The sequence below is a fragment of the Sinocyclocheilus anshuiensis genome, unplaced genomic scaffold, assembly GCF_001515605.1.
Source record: "Sinocyclocheilus anshuiensis isolate Anshui unplaced genomic scaffold, SAMN03320099.WGS_v1.1 scaffold1082, whole genome shotgun sequence".
Taxonomy (NCBI): domain Eukaryota; kingdom Metazoa; phylum Chordata; class Actinopteri; order Cypriniformes; family Cyprinidae; genus Sinocyclocheilus; species Sinocyclocheilus anshuiensis.
This window is the reverse complement of record NW_015542379.1, coordinates 2,887,250-2,900,438: the sequence shown is the minus strand read 5'-3', so window position 1 is coordinate 2,900,438 and position 13,189 is coordinate 2,887,250. Positions and strand designations below refer to the sequence as shown.

General features: G+C 37.9%; 1 pseudogene; it reads right to left on the bottom strand.

Annotated features, from left to right (window-relative positions):
- The window catches only part of LOC107692521 (GRAM domain-containing protein 1B-like), a 32,147-nt pseudogene that overhangs the window by 3,440 nt on the left and 15,518 nt on the right, over positions 1 to 13,189 (bottom strand).

Below are 13,189 nucleotides of genomic sequence, written 5' to 3'. Positions count from 1 at the left end.
AGAGAAGAGAGTGGATGCTGAGTTCTTGTTATCATTAGTATCTGAGAACAGATTTATTCTCACATGTTCTTTATACAGAATAACATTTCTATTAATTGTCCACTGAATCATGTGATCTGTAGAGCACCGTCCATTTTCTTCCATGTGCGCGAGTGTTATGAGTCAGAGCGCGTTCACTCTTTTTCTAAAAATGAAATATGAAAGCAAATAGACATATGATTATGACTATATATTTTCTGTATGTGTTTTGTATGCAGCTCATGGTATTTTTATAGCAATAAAGGATGTTTATGACAAATATTAGCAGTGTAGCGTTATTAAACATACAAAGAGTGCATGTGTCTGCTTATTAATCAAAATCAACTATAGATCACAATCGGAAGTTATTACAAGCACTCAATGATGGTTTAAAGTGGGTAAGCAAATACATTAATAATTACATACATTTTCAAGTGTAGCTTGATGCTAATTGTACTTCTAATTATATTTTAGGATGTAGCCTATTCTTGTAAGCATTATAGATAGTTTGTGTTTCTGGGGTAGAACCAAACTTTGTTTATCTTAATTTAATGCTGTATATTGAGCAGCGGATGATGTTAAATCCATTTACGAGATACATATGGAAAAATGGATTGTTGGTCGGCACCACCTAGCGTGCAGGCGTGAATTAGCAGAAGGCGAACATTCGCTTCGCGTTCGGTGTGAAAGCACCGTTCGTCGACGATTCGCCTCACTTTTCCGCATCACGCTCAGTGTGGAAAGGCCTTAAGACCGATAGAGGGGCACTGAGAAAATGGACTAGAATGACAGGATAGAGATGGGATTTTCTGAATGGATATCAGTTCTGAATTGAAATCAGTAAAGGAATGTACCTTATACAGATCCTAAGGCCAACCACGATAGGCAAAACCAAAAAAAAAAAAGAAAGAAAAAAGTCACATTTATAAAAATATTTAAAAAAGTAAGCAAAACTATATTAGTATTAATTAAAAGAGTATAGAAAATACTGAAGTACTACTTACACAAAGCTGATGATGAGTAGTGGTTTAGAGAGGTTGCAGAAAATCCCACCCCCTGGCGTGTGCTCAGGAATGTGTCTTGTCTGAGTGGAACCTGTGGGTGGAGTACATGAAAATGCAACCAGTCCTATAAATTTAAACCTAATATCTTTTGTGTTTGATAATATTTGGATGTGCATGAACTCACCTGCCACGTGTTTGATGCGGTGGATGACCTCCTCATCTGTTGGTGTGGTCACAGGACTGAGGGTCTCATCTAGATGGGCTGTGCGCAGGTGGGCGGGGGGTCTTTTTCTCCGCCTTAGGGTGGAGTTCTTGATTGCTTTAGCATTAGGAGACAGTCTGTGGCTTTCCATTTGAGCGTCCTCTATCTTTCCTAACTCCAGTTCTGACAAAACAGCAACACTTGTTTACTGGTACTAAATACTGATTTATTCTGGTATTAATTTTAAGTGGTGACAACAAAACATTCTGCACAACAGAACGAGTAATTTAATGTAAAATGTGGAGTGAAGTGGAAGAAAGTTGTGATATTGCCCGATATTGCTGTGATTGGGGCTCAATGTTGTAGTGGGTGGGTCTTAATGTTGTGTGTGGAGCTCAATATTGTTGAGAATGGGACCTGATAATATTGTGAGTGCAGCTCAATACTGAGGGTGAAGTTTAATTTTGTGCTTGCAGCTCAATATTGTGGACGGGATTTGATATTGTTGTGGGTGGAGTTAAATTTTGTTATAGGTGGAGCTCCATTTTTTGTGGGTGGGGCCTGATATTGTTATGGTTGGAGTGATTGCTGGAAAGTGAAATGGCAAACAGTTGTGGGGAGAGGTCAAGATGGTTGTGGGAGGGGCCTGATACTGTTGTGAATGGGGCTTGAAATTTATTGTAGGTGGGAATCGATATTGTTGTGGATTGAGGGCAGTGTTGTAGTAGAAGGGACCCAATAATATTGTCGGTGGGGTTAAATGTTGTATTTGGTGGGGCTCATTATTGTTGTGGGTGGGGCTGAATGTAGTTGTGGGCGGAGCACAATACTGTTGAGGGTGGGACTTGATATTGTTATGGGCAAATCTCAATTTTGTTGAAGGTGGGGCTTAATGTTGTGTATGGAGTTTAATATTGTGCTTGCAGCTCGATATTGTGAATGGGAATTGATATTGGTGTGGGCGGAGCTCAATGTTTCTCAATTTTGTTGTGGGTGCTGCTCAATATTGTTGTGTATGGGGCTTTATATTGTTGTGGTTGGAGTGATTACAGGAAAATGTGGAGTGAAGCGGAAGAAAGTTGTAGTTGGTGCACAAGATGGTTGTGGGTGGGGCCTGATATTGTTGTGAGTGGGGTTTGAAATTGGTCGTGGGTGGGGATCTTATTGTGGATGGAGCTCAATGTTGTTGGGGGCGGGACCCAATATTATTATGGGTGGGGTTAAATGTTGTTTTGGATGGAGCTCATTGTTGTGGGTGGGACTTAATATTGTTGTAGGTGAAGCTCAATACTGTTGTGGATGGATCTTTAGATGGTTGAGGCTGGGGCTAAAGAAAGTTGAAGCTGGGGCTCAAGGTGGTTTTGGGCGGTTGTGAAATTGTGTCTAACCGAGGCTTTTGAAGTTCTCATCTAGCCCACTCCAAAAGTTCTTCTCAATGAAGCCCTTCACCAGCGCCCATGGCTGTTTCCTGTACCTCAGCTCTGTAGAAACCCTGAAGGCCGAATGAATCACATTATTGTCAGTTACACCTGCCTCTCTCTGTTTGGCTTTGACCATAAAAAAACGAATGTCTTGTTCACCCGTACCTCAGTCTACACTTGTTCTTGGCCACGCGCGTCAGCATGTAGCGGTTTAGGGTGTAGAAGTAGTCGTGGTACGGAACGTCATGAGTGATGACTTCAGCATCGATTATGTAGCACTCACTCTCCTGGCTGGCCTTATACAGAGTCTAGTTCAGAGAGAAGTTGCATTGAAAATATTAATATTAAAACACACACACACAAAACAGTACTGAGGAGAAGTCAGTCTCACCTGCGTCTCAGTAACTGTAGCTGTTTTAGGAGCCAGTGGGTTGGTCAGGGAAATTGTGTACATGATGGCCCTGGTCTGATTTCCAGCATCTTCCTTCTTCCAAGGCTGATACACCACATCTGTGAAAAGATGTGCAGAACCACAGTTATTATAAACAACGATATATATATATATATATATATATATATATATATACACACAGTATATATATAGCTAATTTCAGCTAATTTCTTATTTTCATTTTAACTTTAAGTACTAAAATCAGTAAAAATAAACTAAACTAAAATGAATAAAACCATGTAGACACATATAGAAATGACAAAAACACACAACAAAATTAATTCCCGCCGTGTGTTTCGTTGTGAAAGCGAAACTACTTTGTTTGGCCTTCCAAAAGAGGACACGACTTAAACCGCATGAACACATTTCATTACACCAAATACACAAAATAATGTTCTTTTTAGCAACATCATATGACCCCTTTAAACTCAAATGCAAATTGAGTTGAATTATTTGGCAAACAACCGTGTAATGCTCTTCATGGTCTTGATCACTCTATTAGGGTTTCTCTAAAAGTTCAATCAGTTCAAAGACAAAGGAATGACTGTTTTTGAAGTGTTCTGACCTGTAAATCTCCTCTGCTCCATGAAGTCTGTCATGAACTGGGACTCGGTGAAGAGGATGGTGTACAGCTTATCAACACTGAATTTATACACCTCATTAATGTACTGACGGCCGTTCAGATCCTCGTGGAATGCTTGAACCTCATCCCCTGAAGAAATATTCAAACAAAAAAGATGAGCTGTACAGCACTAATCAAGTACTGGCATCAAAATATGGAGAATCTTGACAAAAATGTGGAGAATCTCACACTGTTCACTATTCAAATTATGTTTCCAGAATAAGACAGAATATGTATCCACATGTAGTTAGGTATAATAATTAACTGATAAAATTGATACAAATTAAGATCACTTTGAGCTGCTTCCAAACTGTGAACATTTTTAAATTGGTTTCGATAACGTGAAAGTGTGCACTTCACAAATTTATTTTATTAAGTTAACTTACTGAAATCCTATTTAAACTTCTTCTTCTGAGACCAAATTTTAAAATGTATCTCCTCCTAGACTTTTAAATCTACAACCACCAAACTCGGGTCAGACCTTCAGACTGGTCTGACTCGGGTTGCTATATCTTTTCTAACTGATCCGGCTTACGTTTTTTGGTAAACCAGACTATCAAAACCACCTAAAATCCCATAGACTTTCATTGAGAGGGTGAAAACTTTTATACAATAAGACGTATGGTGTATTTAAGCTGTCTATTGCTATACCAAAGCTTAACAACTCCCTACTGAAAAAAACAGCTAAAACCAGCCTAAGCTGATTGACTGCTTTGGCTGGTCTCCCAAGCTGGTTTTAAAGTGGTTTTGGCCACTTTTTTAGCAGGCCAGGCTGGTTTTAGCTGTTTTTTAGCTGTTTTTCTTTTTACTGAATCAACTGGTTTTAGCTGGATTAGCATAGAAACATGCTAACAACATGCTAGTAACTGGCTAATCATGCTAGAAACATGCTAGTAACTGGCTAATCATGCTAGCAACATGCTAACCATGTTAGAAAAAACATGCTAGTAACATGCTAATCATGCTAGCAACATGCTAACTGTGCTAGCAACATGTTAATCATGCTAGAAACATGCTAATCATGCTAGCATCATGCTAGTAAAATGCTAATCATGCTAAGAACATGTTAGCAACATGCTAGTCATGCTAGAAACAGCCTAGCAACCACCCCAGGTACCCTAGCAATATGTTTTATACCTATCTGTTTTTTTGTTATCCTTGAAAACATTCAAACTTTAATCTTTAAGACTATTTTAACTTTCAAACTACTTCAAACTGAAAACTTTCAGACTGCAAGCTTTTCAGACTTTTTAAAACTTTCTAGCAAGGCTTTTTCAAGACAGCTTAAAGTTTGTCTACAAACTTTTCAATCTAGTTTTAATTACATTATATAATATAATTAAAATAAAATAAACAAATACTTCAATTCTATTTTTAATTATTAAATTAATTTAAATTATTCTATTTTTTAGTATATAAAAATAATATTTTGCAAGCGTATGACATTTCAAACATTGATTCAAACAATGAAACAAGAAGAGTTTTTTTTTCTTTTTCAAACCTTCATCATCTGTCTCTGAGGAATCACTGAGATCAGTGGGTATATCCTCATTGTCGTTGAAGTCGAGTGCAGGTGGCGGCACAGGGTCCAGAGGACTGGCCGGCTCGCTGTTCCTCTCCTCAGCCAGCAGATGGAGCGGCAGCAGATCTCCATCAGGAAGGCAGTCTGTGTACTCTTCAGCTGCAATGTCAAACTGACACCAGCAGAGAGCACTATTTCAAACAATGTCTCTTAATAAGACCATACGGAAAGCGTGCATGAGCGCATATACTCACAGACAGTGGCGTATCAGTGCTGCTGGGAGGTGTGGTGGAGTGTGTGATGGATCTCTTGAGTGACGGAGGAGAACTGTTGTCTGGCTTGTTCTCACTGCTGCTCTTGGATGAGTTATCATTACTGACCTCGTTCTCCTCCGCTGGGATCTCCTCACAGTATCTGAACAGAGAGAATGTGGACACTTAGGTGCTATATTTGTGCAACATTCACGTCTGAATATGTTGGGTTTTTGAACAGTAGTTATGAAAGCATGCACATATAACTCACCCCATGGTGTTGAAATCATCATCAGGCGGCACATAGTCTTCATCATCGCTAGTGAGGCCCAGCTCATTTCCATAGCACTGATGTACGAAGTGCCAGAGCTCTTTAGGACAGAGAGGCTGCACACAGAGTATATGACACTTTATTATACTTGCTTAGATAACATCAGATATAACATATATAATATTGCTTAAAATGTACTGACAAAATTAGCTTAATTCACAACACATGCATACACACATGAATTGGTTCTTAACCTAATTCTAAAGTTTTGTAATTGTTATTAATGTTCTGATGAATTTTGGGAAAATGAGTGACTGCGTGCCCGAGGTTAGTCATTTGCATAAACATGTCCAAACCTGTCCATTTAAGGTAGGGCTGCATGATTATGATAAAAATCATAATTGTTGATTATTCCTTTGGAATTGTAATTGCGATTATTAATTATGATTATCACAGTTTACATTGAAAGAGGTTTTGAATAGCTTTAGAAACAACTGCATGCCACATTTTTATATGAAAAGTTGAAAACACTCTTCCTGAAAAACATTTAGAGTTGTTCTATATAGCATTAAGCCTCAAATGTCAACTATACATCGGTTTGGTTTCTTCTTAAAATAAAAAAAAGTAAAAATATGCATGTTATTATAATTTTATACTAAAAGTAAAATGAAAATGATGGAGATAACCTACAGAAAGAAAAGAAAAACATGCAAATTTTAAGCATGCAGGATAATATAAGTGGACTTCATCAATTAATTATTAATGACACCAATAATTAAATGTAAATAATACATTAAAACAGCATGCAACTTTGACCAAATTACAAAAAGACAAAGTGATTCTAATGTATTTCTTTGGTCTTAATTTTATGAATAATATTAAGACCAAAGAAACACATTACACAGAACAATTGGCATACAGTACCAATGTTTGCATGTTTTTCTTTTTGGTATCAGTCATTGAGGTGGTTATTGCTGTCAATCACCACAGTTTCGGATTCAAAAGCAAATAGCGCTTTCTCTTAATAATCACTAAAGTTGTCAATCACTTCAGTTCAGTGCAAACTCACAGACTGAACTCTGCTCTCTTGCAAAATATCCTGTTAAAATAGCACAAAAAAATGGTCTACACTGCACAATGAATTACATCATGTTTACATTTTGTTGGTTATAATAAAAGTATTCAGCACAGCTATAACGATAACAATGACGATACGATAACTTTATTTTCAGACAGTCTCACACTCACAATTACAAAACGTTATCACATGGACAAAAGACAGACAAGACTTTTACAGTCGCAAGAAGAAAGGGAAAAAACGAAGATGCAGTCAATTTTTAAACAATTTCTTCCAGCTGATGAACAGTGTAACCACTGACAGCCAATCAGAATTCATCCTGCTTTAAACAGCTTGAGCATTTAAAGCAGCAGATGACAAAACTGCAGTGCGCTTATAATAATGTGCTGTGTGGATGCTAATACAGTTATTGTTATAGTTATCTTTCTTGTTGTGAACTGGCCTTAACTTAAACTTTATATACTGTATATACTCATATACTGTGCTCATACCTTGTCCAGCAGTGCATTCTGCCAAAGTCTGAACATCATCATGTAAGTCCTGTCTCTCGCACCAAATGATGTGAAAAAGTGCTGAAGGGAAGAGCAAAGCAGGAGATGAACATCAAGAAACAACCTCTGTGTTAATGTGCTGTGTCATCTGAAAGACTCTCACCTTCTCAGTGTCCGTGCACACCTGTATGGCATTGGGAATCAGACGCGCGGTTTTCTCTTTCGTCATGGAGCAGATATCTTTCAGCCGAACTGTAAGCTGCATGAAACGCAACGACAAAAACTCAGCTCTTCTCCAATCTCTCTGGAGGCTGTAGCTCCAAAAGTCTGAGTTACAGTAAATCATACCAGTGTCTCCCAGCGAAAGATGTTGCTGTAAAAACAGATCCAGTTTTCAGAGAGGTAGAGGCGGCCCTGCAGGAGAATGTCCCGCTGGAGAGCGCATGAGTAGTCTGCCAATGACAGGACAAGGTCAAAAGATGTCCCTCCTGTTACATCTTTCAATTGAATAATTTTGTTTTCTAATATTTTAGTTTGCATTCATCAAGTTCTAAATAAAAGGAGAAAATCACATAAAATGAAGTACCTTTAAACCGTTTAAGCATTTAATGCAATTCTAAATTAACTATTAAATATAGTTAATTTTAATTATAATTTCACTTGTTAATGAATTATAATTTGTTTTTAAATGATAAATATAAAGTATAAATTTAAAGTTGTATATATATATTAAAGGGGTCATATGATGCGATTTCAACTTTTCCTGTTACAAGCTGTTCGTGAATAGATAAGAGTGTAGAGTAGGGCTTGTTATTTGTCGTTTCTCCGATCACAAATGCAGACATGGTTTTATGTTTATGCGGTGCGATGCAACGCGTAAAAAGACAGTATAAGTCATTATAATCAGTAATTATGTCCCCACTGGATGCAACAAATGCCTCGTTTATAATTAGGGTAATTAGGGAGACCTCGTCTCCTTCCTGTCTTTCAGCGCACTCTTCAATCCGCAGACCGCGGCGGCGCAGCGCGAGCGGACTCAAACAGAAACAGAGGACGCAAGGTGTGTGTTTATCAATAGATTGTTATAATATCTGTATCTATGCAGTTCTTTGGCATAAATACAGTTTACAAAAGGTTATGAGGGAGCAATCGGTTTCCAATCTAACGTTACTGTAAAGTTTTCTCTGCGTTCACCGCTCATCACACCACAGCTGTTTCCTCCAGCGAAAATCTAGCCCTTAACACATATGAACGCATACTTTATAAAACGATCATGTTGCTCTTTTCATTTGAAAATGTAATATAAAACATATTACAGTGCATGTGGCATACCATACAGTCATTCACAGAACTGATTAAAGACAGTGACAGACAGCACGTTAACTAAATATCAGAGTGATTGACAGATACAGTAGAAACATTTTGTGTGGTTTTGTATTAAATATGGTTTTGTATTAAATAATGACCCAGATCGTGAAATACATTTATTAGCCTTAGAGTAAGGGAAGCACAACTCGGGAAATGAGAGCATCCAAGGAGCATGTGAATGCTATGTATATTTATTTTAAATATTTTTAATGTTTTTTAATGTTATCCATCGTTTTTTTTGTGGCTCTTTTTTTTAAGGTATCGGTTCAGGCACCATTTAGGCACCGGTACCTTTTTAAAAGTATCGATTTGGCACCGGTATCGTAAAAAACCCAATCGATACCCAACCCTATTTATAATGGGTTTTAATGTTTTTGTCTCGTCGCTCCGGCCGGACACGGCATCACAATATAGTAAGGGGCGTAACATTCCCGTCACACGCTTGAGGAATTCGGCCAATCACAACGCACTAGATAGCTGGCCAATCAGAGCACACCTCGCTTTTCAGAACGATGAGCTTTGTAAAAATTGACGTGTTTCAGAAAGGCGGGGCATAGAGGAGAAACAATAATGTACAGTATGTGGAAAATAATGTGTTTTCTGAACCTTAAACCGCATAACACATTTCGTTACACCTAATACACAAAATAATGTTCTTTTTTAGCAACGTCATATGACCCCTTTAATATATTCAAGTAGAATTTTCACTTAAGATAAAACTAAATCATTTTATTAGGTAATTGACAGTAGTTTACTTACTATAAATAAAGAGCTTAATATATGAGAGCTCTTACCCACAATAAGGCGCTCTGTGTCCGGTAACTGCTTGAAGAGCTTCCTGAAGTCTTCATTACGCTGCTTGTATGTGGGACTGAGGACCTACAAAACACAAAAATCAGTAGATGAGAAGCACACGCATACTCACACATCCATCCACTCTCAGAAAGAGTGTGCATTAAGAGCATTTCCACTCTCACAGCGGATCATCAGTCAAATGCTGCTTTAGTTCTGCCATGCAGCAGCGCGAGATGAACCACAATGAGCTCATTCCCACTGTAGAGTCACACTGCTTCTCATTCACAAATGCACTCTTCACTCCTGCTAATGAGTGAAAATACACCTGGCATCAGTAACAGCGGCGCGTAAACAGCCTTTAAAGACAAATGCTCTGAGAAAAGACAGGACAGTCACTTCAACTTGAATCTCGAGGTGTCTTAAGATCAACCATATAAATGTTTCCTTATTCACAAAACTGAACGTGATACACTGTTGCCATGGAAGTGAGATAAAAAAACAAACAACAAATGATCATAAATACCTTTAGAATTATACAGAATTTATATTATTTAACCACTGAATTCTGTTTCAAAAATATGAATTTAACATATATTTGTACAGACTGTACTGACACTGTCAATATTGAATATTTTTAAACACATTTTTACAATATTAGAAAAAGCAAAAAAAAAAAAAAAAATATATATATATAAATAAGCATAAATAAAAAAGCATTACAATTTGAGTGAAGTGTATTTTGTCTGTTATACACACAATTTTATATATTATGCTTATATTTTCAAAACAGAATTTATGAGTTATTATAATATAATATAATATAATAATTCCTTGGTTTATCATGTCCTCGTTTTATCATCTACACAATGCACACACCCATCCATCAACTTAAACATACTCTCTATGTAATATTATATTATATTATATTATATTATATTATATTCCTACAAATATGAAATTATTGTATTTAAGCATATTATGAATACACTTCAGACACTTCAGTGTCAACATTTTAATTGTATGTTTTTACTCATTCCTACCAAATTTAAATGAGTAAATAAATGAAATAAAATATACAATAAATTTATATTACAGCTATAAGAACTGGGGTGAAAACTGAAAAGTAAAAAATTCTATGTGTATATGCAGACACACACTCTATACTGTATATATAAACATTAGTTTTTTATATTTATATAATTTTCATTCATTTTGTTGAACATTGGCCTATTATTATCAACAGTATACCCTAAACTAGTCATATACTCTTTTGTTGAATCTTTATACAGACTCACGGTAGGTATGTCCTCATCCTGGTACGGGTCGTCCCGCGGGCCCCACTGCCAGTTCTGGTCCCAGTCTGAACCCTGAATTAACCAGCCCAACAAAGCCTCCTCCAGCTCCATAAGAGTCTCCCAGTCGTCCTGAGAGTCAAGTGATGAATCCATGTCTCTGTGCATGTCTCTTACTACAGCCAGCGGATCAATCAGTTCATCGACGACACTCCGCTCAGACTGCCAGATCCTGGTGATATTTTTGACAAGGGTGGGTCTGTAGGTTCTCTCACTCCTTCAAGGTAAGTCTACGCTATCGCAGATGTTCATCAGGGTGTGACATCTATCAGGGTGTGAGTGCTGGGCTCTCCTGACTAGTGCCACATGATTCCAGTGCAAAAACACACTCAACGCAAGTGGCCTTTAGTAACCTCTGCAGACAGATACTTTATTATGCTGCTGTTTGTTCCAGTTTCCCACCGTTTGTGCTGGGAAAGAGTGGGTATGTGTGTCCGTCTTGATTCTTTATGCTTCTTCAGACTGAGAACACTGTGACTTCCACAAGTTAATCGTTACCTTAGTATGCAATGGCCACCAATATCTCTATTACAGTTTGGTTGTTGGCTTTCACAGAACGTTCTTCTTGGAGTTTAGTCCATCAAAGATGTGATTCATCTTAGTCCTCAGAATTTGTGTTTGTTTTCTACATTCACCTGCTGTTCTTGTTAGACTTCAGAGAAGAAAAACTTATCTTCTACAGGTTTGAAATGGAGCATGACAACCAATAAAGAGCGTGACTGGAGGGTTGATGAAGAAGGAACAGTAAGTTACTTCCGCAAGTGATTATTAATAGCTACTTCAGTATGCAATGGCCACCAATATTTCCATTAAAGGTTGGATGGTGGCTTTCAAAGATCGTTCTTCTTGAAATTTAGTCCATCAAAGACGTGATTCTTCTTATTCCATAAAGTTTGTGCTTGTTTTCTGCATTTCTTATTAGATTTCAGAGAAGAAATAGTCTTCTACAAGTTTGAAACGGACTACGACAACAAATAAAGAGCATCTAAAGAGCATGTCTGTAGGGTTGATCCACAAGCAATTATCAATTGTTACCTCAGTATGCAGTGGACACTAATATCTCCATTACAGGTTGGTTGGTGGCTTTCAAAGAACGTTCTCCTTGGAGTTTAGTCCATCAAAGATGTGATTCTTCTTGGTCCCCAAAGTTTGTGTTTGCTTTCTGCATTCAGCAGCTGTTGTTGTTCGACTTTAGAGAACAAAAGATAGTCTTCTGCCGGTGTGAATCGGACCACGATGACAAATATAGAGCCTCGAAAGAGCCTGAGGAGTCGATGAAGAAGGAACAGAAAGTTACTTCCACAAGTTATAATCGTTACCTCAGTAAGCAATGGCCGCTAATATCTCCATAACAGGTTGGTTGTTGGCTTTTAAAGATTGTTCTTCTTGGAGTTTAGTCCACCAAAGACATAATTCTTCTTATTCCTTGAGTTTTTCTTGTTTTCTGCATTCAGTCTTGTCAGACTTCAGAGAAGAAAGATCTTCTACAGGTCTGAAACGGACCACGACGACAAATAAAGACCATCCGGAAACACTCTGCACCAAATCCTTGGGTTCTTAGGTCCTCTTTTTAATAATTTACGCTTTCCAATGTAGAATTCACACTTGCATCTCTCAACCCCAAACGACACTCACTCGCTCCCTCTCATTTGTGCCTAAAGATAACCAAGAACAAAGACTGACACATGATCTGCAGCAGTCATAATGCTAAGAATGGAATTCTGCTTGTGCAAGCGACAACTCCGACCCAAAAGTATGCCCTCTTCAGCGCTTATGCATAAATATCCATAAAGGCGAATGGATAGTTGCTCTCAATGGAGAAGCAGATACTCAGGAACATTCCAGAGCAGATCCAGACCAGCAGAAACCTCAGCAGATACTGCGGAGCACAACAGCTCTATCTGTCCTGCTGATTTATGTAGAGCTGGGTGTGTGTGAGTGTGTTTACTCCTGCTGATGAGTATGTAAAGTCAGTTACTTATTAACTAAAAGAGTAAATAATGAGAGACGCCGGTGGCTGGTACCAGGAGTGGGTGTGACGACTGCAATAATGTCATCAGGGGATCCCTTTGTTTTCTAATGTCACAGTGACAAGTGAGACAATTAGGCGCGTTTCCATTATAGATTTGCGCAAAACTTTGGCGATATTTTATAAATGTCGATAAAAAAGTATGACGGTGTTTCCATTAACCGATGTTATGCGACTAAAAAGTAATTTTTTTCCTCTCGCGATAAGTCATGGCAACGGATTTTGGCTAGCCATTATATTTAATCGAAGGAGGCGTATGCGTGTATCTTGATAGAAGCAGCACGGAGAGCAGTTTCTGGGACGTGCCGTGGCAT